We start from the raw sequence: 9,408 nt of genomic DNA, 5'->3' as shown, positions 1-9,408 counted from the left end.
TCCTTCCAACAGGTTACAGTCTGGTCTCTGGGGTCTCATCTTCAAGAAAGACATACTAAGCATAAAAAGCCAGGATTGATTATTAATTCATATGGCTGTATGTAGGAAGAAAGTCTATCAAACTACAAAATTTCATTGACAATGTTGACCTGTGTGATATGAATGTGCAATCAGATCTGTAATACAAAACAGACTACGATACAATGTTATGTTTAGACAAAGTGTATAAAACCTTTAAGCTATAAAATGCTTTGTTTTGAGTGTCAGAGACTGAATAAAAGTTCTGAATGGGAACTGTGCATCTCTGGCTGTCTTACTGAAGTGTGAATGCAGAGTGAAGAATGTCTGTTGACTGAGGATTAGTCCATCTCATATGCAGTATAGGGTATCATTCAAACAACCTTACCTGTAAAAAGGTTTGAGCTCCTTCAGTGTTCATGTGTCTTGGTCTGGTCCGGACAGGATCTTAAAATCTCAGCCGATGCCCCTAATCAATTGGTTTGTCTCATCACACCAACTTCATCAGTCAGTGGACACCTAACCATAAAGACAAGTAGTCAGACACGCTTCTTTCAAATAAACCTTTGATCAAATAATTGGTAGGAAAAATGAAGAATTTTCTCACCTGAAACTCATGTATAAACAAAACTGCCTGGTACATCTCATTATATTGTATTTTTACCTGACATCCTTCAGATCTGACTCTCACCATGCACCTATTAAACAACCTATCACTATGCAATATTAGGCAACCTAAGCAATATTAGGGCGTTGAAAGTCATATTTTCAAAATTAATTTGTGTGATTTCTATCCATAGTAAGTTCAAATAACACTATCCCATTGCATATCGACCATCATGGAGCAAAAATGCGATGTCGTTGTGTGGTGGGAACTCATTGAAAATCTGAGCACTTGGAGGCCAGCCATTATTTCAAATCTTCCGAACATGCGCGATTTTGACCGATAAGTCCTGAACACTTCCGGAGAAACACTGTGCTCGGGGAGGTCGGATATATGTCGTGTTGGTAACGGAATAATACCAGATTTGTGTCGGTTTTTCCCAGCAGCTTTTACCGATGTTGAACCCGATACAGATCCAAAAATCAGGCTAAATCAATGGAGTTCGCCCCTTGCTTTCCCGATAACCTTCCTATATATTACCGACGAATGTCGGGCATGTATCGGTTTTCACGCAAAGGGTCACTCGCGGTCATGATGGGTGTCAGGTCCCAATTATTACGATATTGTAGCAATATCTCGTCGGACGAGTTAGACATTTTTTGCCATAGTTTTCTACTTACCGTATATTTTCATTGATATATTTTCGTCAAAAGGCAAACCAGGTCATTGAATTATTACCGTGTTGGTAGATGATTTTGTTTGTTTGTTTGTTTGTTTGGGGTCCTTTTTTTCAAAACTCCGCCGCTATTGTTATTCGTGGATAGTTGACCACTACATTATGCTGTTTATAGCTACATCTCATGCATTCCATATTCGTCTTTTCAGATTCGTGACAACCGGCGGGCCAGTTATACCGGCCGTGCTTGAGGATGGGGACGGACTTTCCGGACACATCGATTCATTTTAATAAAAAGACAATTGTTCATTAATTTATTCGTTTTGTTCCCGTTCAGTTTGCTTTGGTATTGATCTGTTTGTTTGTTTTTTTGTTTGTTTGTTTGCTTCGGTGTTTGTTTTTTCCAACTGTTTGTTTCATGTCATTAACACTAACACCTGACGTTCCCCGGAACTAACAAGTTCGGAAAGCTAACATGAACTCACATAAAATGTTCACAAATTATATTCTATTAACAAAATAACAGTAATTACACTTGACATGGTCACAATAGATATGTAAAATCTGTTAAAAGCACGCTTACCATAGTCACATTAGATATATAAAATGTTGTTGGCGATCATCGTGCAAATACTAAGCTAAAACATTAACAGATATAGAGATCATGGCAATCAATGTAACATTTTGGCTCATTGTTGCATCAATTTTAGAGTTATGGGGAAGAAGGACTGTTCATGCCTCTTCGTACGGCTCAACGGTACTTTGTAGGCTGAAGTTTGTCTTAGATCGTACTTAGTGTCTCCGGATTTCACAAGGAAGTGCCGGCAGGGGTGTGTTTCGTCCGCCACCACCCTACCGAACTCACGCACGGATGCCTCGCGTCTCCGCTTCTCCAGGGTTGGCAGCTGGTCGGAGGGGATTCCAATAATCCTGCAGCAGGTTTTCTGTACCTTCTCGACCTCGTCAGACAGCCCACGAGGTAGTCCTCCACACACCGGTGAGCCGTACTCTAACACAGGTCGAATTAATGTTGTGTAGATCTGAAGGAACTTGAAGTTGGTCCACAGGAGTTCAAGCATCGAGACGGATTAACCACCATCGGCTGCATTTTTCCGGACCACGGTAATTTAGTACGCTGTATGTGAACAACAGAAGAAATACTGAAATAATATGATAATGTAAATTGCTGAAATAAATCAGGAAATACAATCAAACTACGAAATGAAAGTTGCAAACATTAAGAGAGATAACGAACTTTGTCGATGCAACTCAGTTGTCCAGCATCCGTAACTTTCGTCTTGCCCGTATAAATTTCTTGTCACCGACGGCAAACGAAGGACTACTGAGAAACGAATGACTACTGAGAAGAAAAGTATTAGTACTCCTAGATGGTAACCGGGCTGTAATGATGGTCATATCAATGAGGTTTTATCAAACATTCCATTACTTTTACTGAATCTCGCACTGGATAAGCGACTTTATTTGTAACGTTCAAAACATGCTGCGACTTGACTAGTGACTACGGGATTCGGAATTATATTGTCAATTTATTTTCATGTAACGAATATGATTATGGAATATTGAAATATTCCTCCCAGTTTTACTTCTGATCCTTGCCACAGTTCAACCAAACACTACGTAGCGCAAAAATCAACGCTTCTCCCCGCGCGAAGTACAGCGATTTGGGCCATTAGAAGTTGACGGCTCCACGAACAATTAAAAAAGAACGTTTGTTCACAAACTGTTGGGATGTTTTCTAGTTTCAATAAAAATGCATCGCCATTGTTTCCAATTGTAAGTAACAACCAATTTTTGTTTTCTTTTCCAGTGTCCCAACCAGGCTAGGAAAGATATCTGATGATGGCTCACGTGCTTTGTTAGCGTTGGCAAAGACGCCGTCAGAACAAAACGACGTGTCAACAAGTAGAAGTGCAAAGACAACACCCAGAGACCTTCATCAAGGAGCAGAGATTGATTTTAAAAAATAAAGAATAACAAAAATTTAAACATGATAATATAAACATAAGATGATGAAAGATAAAGAATAAATTAAAGTAATGTTGACTGTAACAGAGAAAAATAAAACATAAAAATGGATCGTTGGGCTCGAACCTACACACATTGCCTGCTTCGGGTTGATGGACAATAACACTACCAGGTGAGCTATCAGCGCTGGTTACAATCACATTCGTTATTTTACGTATATGATATGGGCACTTGTCGTCTGTTAAAATGAAATCGCGTCAATTCTTTATATTATCACTTTGTTAGCGAACGACGACCAACTAATATTTATTAATGAAACGAAATGAGTGACAGAAACACGTAACGTTCGACCGTAGAACAATGCAAGTGTATTCATTACGGACTGCAGCTGCGGAACCCCACGTGATGGGCCGTTTGTACTGAAGTGGTTTGAAGGTATTGTTGTCTCGCCGCAATATTAAGCTCACCGCGATACGCCGCTTGCGTTTGCGAACAAAAGGCTGCCGTACGGCGCCGCGAGTTGCAGGTTCAATCCCGGGTTTATGCTTCCGCGTCCTTTGACATGGATTTCCTTGGTTATTAAGAATTTATCGATGTTTCCTCGATTATAATATCTTAACTATGCTTCTCATACTTGCCGATTACAGACTTCTACGGAAATATCGTTCATTTCAATATTTTATTTTTTGCCGGTTGTAATAAAAGCTTAATTTACTGACACAACAAACAGTACAGCGAGTTCCACACGTTCTACTACAAACTACGTACAAACTAAGCCTTATAATTTAACAATAAAATTTAACATCCGTAAATGTCAAATATGGTGCTGGAGAACAGCTGATCGATTATCGTCTGAAGTTTCCTTTTTATTAAGCTGCATGCCGCGACGACCACGTGCTTGTCTTTCCGCTGTCAATCATGCAGTGTCCATGGTAACCATTACCGCGGCTACCCGTCAATCAACGCCGTTGCCATGGTTTCATCCAAGCCGGGGAGTCCCCTCCGCCGTGTTTGTAACTTGTTGCCTTGACGACCGGCATCGGAAGTACGTGGGAAAAAGAAACGACGTATTACCGACAAATTTGTCGGAAAAACATGGGTTTCTTATCAGGAATTTTGAGACCATTGAAAAATTACCGTGTGTATGTCGGGAAATGTACATCGACCGATGGAACACCGATGGTGCTCCGACCAGCCTAAAATGCGGAGGACAACTGTTAACGTTTCCCGATACATTCCCAGAGAAATGTGACTATGTATTCCCGACATGTTTCCAGTGTAAACCCGACCTCCCCCAGCACTGTGGAAATAATCACATGGTCATGGCTCAATGTGCTCGGGCATTGTGACGTCACACAGCCAGAAGTTACCGAAAATTGTCGACAGAAAACGGTTACGGCTGGATTCTGGGCTGATTTTTGGGTGGTACCAATAAATGAAATACTCATTTTGCAGCTTGTTTCTGTGCTCTTTTTAAACGTCCAAAGTATGAAATGATGATGCAAATGTTCTAATATGGGGAAGCAAATGTCAATTTCAATTTCACCAAACAGAATTGCTTTCCCCAGAATATTTCAAGTTTTACCCCGTGAAATCGCTTAGGGCACCTTTAAAAGGGTGATTAGTATAATGTATAAAGCCCACTGACCAAGTGCTTGCTAGTAGCTCATTATAAAAGATGACTAAAGTCTCTCAAGTTCTTTGGCTGTAGAAAGATGTTTTTAAATGTGTTGGTTTGAAGTATCTTGTACTTGTAGTGTTTCCACGTGTTTTTTTTAGCCATCAAAGGTGAGTAGGTTATACGCGACTATTTTTGGCGGGAACATTAGAGGATTTAATTATGCACACGTGCGCATTCCAACAGGTGGTCACTGAGCCAGGCGCACCACGTGGCGTTAAACCAAAAGGAGACTTCTGTTACAACATTCTTTTGCACAAATGTCAACTGAAACTTTCTACAATAACCCGGTAAGAGATACACATAACAAAAGCTTCATAATTTCAATGTTCTAACGTTATGAGCACACCACAAATTGCGAATATCAAAGAAAATGGGGCAAAATGAACTCCAAGTCTCAGTTTTAATCAAATCAGGACTTGAAAAACTACAAAGTCACACATTTTTTTCCCAATATACCTTCACATACCCTCACTGAGCGTTTAGAGGTAATATGGACAGAATGATTTGTCATTTTACCTTGAATGAACTCGTCTTCTCCACACCGGCCACGCCGCCGTCCGTTCGTCTCGCCATGTTGTTGTCCTCTCCAAAATTGCACAAGCCAGGAAAAACACATTTTCTCATCAAGCCACCAAGATATGTCAGTTTAAATCCACCAGAGAAGTATCCCAACGTTATTCTACACACGGATACAAAAGATTCTACGGACAAAACCCCTAAAAATAAGACGAAAAGTTGCAAACAAAGTAAAAGAAAACTCCACAGCATTCCATGATACACAACATCAGCAGTACCAGCTTGGACCATGCCAAATTTGTTTTTTAACGGGGGTTTTCAAATCTCCTCATCTAATTTTGTTATTTATTCCTATTCATACGTGGCCAAGTATATTGTATCACCAAGTTTAATCGAAAACCCTTGAAAAATAATCGTCATGGTGCTCACTTCACCATTTCAGACTGCATGTATTCGCGTCAAACATATCTTTTATCTTTACATATCTCCCACAAAACGTTATCAGTTGGACCGATCCAGTTCAACCAATGATAGCTTGCAACACTTACCCGAGATACAAAACACGCGTCCGTGTGCCTCATTAATTCAGCCTTTTTCAAGGTCCTTTTTTAGCGTCCTCTGTCTCTCAGCTTGCAAACTGCAGCATTGCGCACCATTACAAGGATAGGACACACCATTGAATTGAAGCAGGTTGCGTATTAGAGCCTCGTTGGGTAGACCAAATCAAAATGGCATCAGAAAGGAGACATAACAGGGCTCGGAATACTTTTGAAAACCGATGCATGGTGGGTAAAGAATTTCTCAAAGTGAAGGAGCAATATCTGTGACAGTCAGAACACAGTTTGCGGGCACCATCGGTTTTCAAAAGTACATGTTTTTCTTGTCTTCTCTTGCATTTACCGCGCACACATTATCATCATTTCGACCCCGATGTGTCTCCTTTCAAATATCATTTTGATTTGGCTTACCCAAGGAGTCTTTACAACACCTGCTTGGTGTATCCTATCCTTGCAACGGTGCGGTTGATCACGGTTCGCAATGCTGCAGTTGACGGACTGAGAGATAGAGGGCGCTAAAACATGACCGTGAAAGAAGCTGAATTAAATAAATTATGAGGCACACGGACGCGTGTAGTTGTGCCTTGCATCAACCAAGGATCAACATAGCCTGGGAGCGGAGCTTGGGCAGCGGACTAAAGCTAAGAAGGCTGGAATCCAGGCTATGTTGATGCAAGGCACAACTACACGCGTCTGTGTGCCTCATAATTTATTTAATTCAGCTTCTTTCACTGCCTTCTACGCAACCTGCTTCAAGGGCGTACCCTATCCTTACAAAGGTGCGCAATGCTGCAGTTGGCGGACTGAGAGATAGAGGGCGCTAAAAGAGGACCGTGAAAGAAGCTGAATTAATGAAGCACACGGACGCGTGTTTTGTATCTCGAGGAAGTGTTGCAAGCTATCATTGGTTGAACTGGATCGGTCCAACTGATAACGTATTGTGGGGGACATGTCAAGATAGACGATATGTTTGACGCTAGCATCAACATGTAACTTAGAGTCGGAGAGTTGCCAGCGCAGTTTGGCAATTCCAAAAGATCTGGAAGCAACAGCACCAGACGTTTGCCAAGTTTTAACACTATAAGACTCCCCGTTTGTAAATGACAGTGTCCATAGCTGACTAAAGTACCAAGGTGCTTAGCAAACTCGTTCATTTAACGCTAGGAACCATAAATTACACAGTTACATTACTCCAAAGTGGCGCTAACATTTCCACAAACCAAACACAGTGTGTCTAACCATATTTCAGCTGCAAAGAAGGGCGTTAACGAAAGTCAATTGGATTTTAGATCGACAGTCGGTTATATTGTGCTGTATTCACTAACATTGGATAATCAGGGCATAGAAAGATATCAAGGTTGACCTTTACGGACCTCGGGTCACCTAGGAAGGTCACTACATTATCCTGGTTACCCAGCTTAAAACCATATTGCACAGTAAAACCGATTGTCGATCTAAAACATAATGAATTCCTTCTGAAATCGACTACTTCTTTTTTTTACACCTAGAACAGGGCTTGATGCAATATATTTGGTTTTTCTAATTGTTAGTGTCACTAGGGGCACTGTAACTGTGTAAACAAACAGGTTTTCTGAGAACCTTGGTTGTAGTACCTCAGACAGCCGTATAGCGTCTCTCTTGTACCGTGCCGACTGCACATATGGTACGTTGTTAATGGTGAAAATTATTGACTTTTCCTTGCATATCAACTATGCCTTATTACCAGCGTAAACCATGCAAGTTTGCTGCGATCTCTAGTTGCGGTTTTGTCATAATAGTAACGAGAGCATCCAAGACAAATATATCAAGTACCACTTACCTTACCTCCAAGCAAATCTCCACAGAGACAAAATACTATCCAGGCATCCAACAATCTTCAGGCAGCCCTTATGATAGCAGATAGATTCTTCTTCCTACGATTGGCCTTTCATTTGTCCAGGAAAGATTTGAAGTCCGGTTCGATCCCGGTGTTGTAACCTAGATGCCCAGAGTCCTGCCTTGCACTGGTTACTTGACCTTTTCTGCCGTCTTTCCGCTTATTATTTGCTCCTCCTCAGAGTTAACTGGCATGTTTGTGAAAGAATACTAGAATCTATGATATAGGCATTCTTTATTATTCATTCAATCAGATAATGCACGCCATTAGTTAAACGCCAGTCACTCGCAGGCAAACTTTCCTGTCCTTGGTGCTGAACACCTTCCACGTATAGCCAAACATTCCTGTCCTTGGTGCTGAACACCATCCACACATAGCCAGACACACCTATCCTTGGTGCTGAACACCATCCACACATAGCCAAACACACCTGTCCTTGGTGCTGAACACCATCCACACATAGCCAAACACACCTGTCCTTGGTGCTGAACACCATCCACACATAGCCAAACACACCGGTCCTTGGTGCTGAACACCATCCACATATTGCCAAACATTACCACACAAAACACCATGCAGCAAAAACTTTTAAGGCTTTCTCTCCACAATTTTTTTGTACTTTGAGACGTCGGGCTTGATTCACTTGGGCACATTTGCTACCGTCAGTTGGGGCCCCTATCAGTTTCTTAAGTCTTTTGACTACTTAAGTCTTTTGACAATTCAAGAGAAGAAAATCTGATCAAATTGTACCAGTTGCTGCAATATCAAAAGCAAAATGACAGGTCTATATACTTCTTGTTGTTCCGGAGACGGATTGCTTGCTAATCACTTCAGTATTATATTGAATGGGCTGTGAACTTCGAAATGTTAAATTGTAAAAGGATGCATCAGTTCAACGATTCCAAGTTCACACTACCCGTTTATGCATTAAATACTAAACAATACTGAAAAAAACCCGACCACCTTTGTTAAAAGTTCTTGGAGTATTTTCCTTTATTTACACAAATAAGAAGAAATGGAATGTTAACAGACAGGAATATTGGCAACTACTAACCCTTATCATAACCCTCTAACCCAACCTAGATCGAGGGTAAAACATCAAACCAGGCCGTTATAGCTAAGACTATTTTCTTCATCTTCTGAACTTCTCATCTTATAGTGTAGAAAAAACGTCACACTGAAAATGACTCCAAAATGACTCTAATTATACAGCTAACATATACAGAAAACAACTACAAACACACTATCTCAGATGAAAAAAAGGATCTAAAAATGGAGAAAGAATGAAAAAATTATGTGGACAGAGCATTCGAAATTCTAGATATGAAATGCATAGTTTCTAATAGTATGTACATTTATGTGTCTAGTGGCTTTGGAAATTCAAGATAAAATATGGACAGGAATTAATCAACTATGCTAAAAAGTAGGACACAGGTTTATGTATAAAAAGATTGTGGTACAATATCTTCTAAAACAGCAGCTATTTCCATCTAC

General features: G+C 40.6%; 1 long non-coding RNA gene across 1 annotated transcript; it reads right to left on the bottom strand.

The window, feature by feature from the left end:
- Window positions 1-1,375: 1,375 nt before the first annotated feature.
- LOC136420568 (uncharacterized) lies at window positions 1,376-4,574 on the bottom strand. Its single transcript, XR_010753260.1, has 2 exons — window positions 2,554-4,574; window positions 1,376-2,433 (listed from the first exon to the last, which is right to left on the bottom strand). It is a non-coding gene; the product is annotated as an uncharacterized lncRNA (long non-coding RNA).
- Window positions 4,575-9,408: the final 4,834 nt, after the last annotated feature.

This window comes from Branchiostoma lanceolatum, chromosome 15 (assembly GCF_035083965.1).
Source record: "Branchiostoma lanceolatum isolate klBraLanc5 chromosome 15, klBraLanc5.hap2, whole genome shotgun sequence".
NCBI classification, from domain to species: Eukaryota; Metazoa; Chordata; class Leptocardii; order Amphioxiformes; family Branchiostomatidae; genus Branchiostoma; species Branchiostoma lanceolatum.
This window is presented reverse-complemented; position numbering and strand designations above follow the sequence as displayed.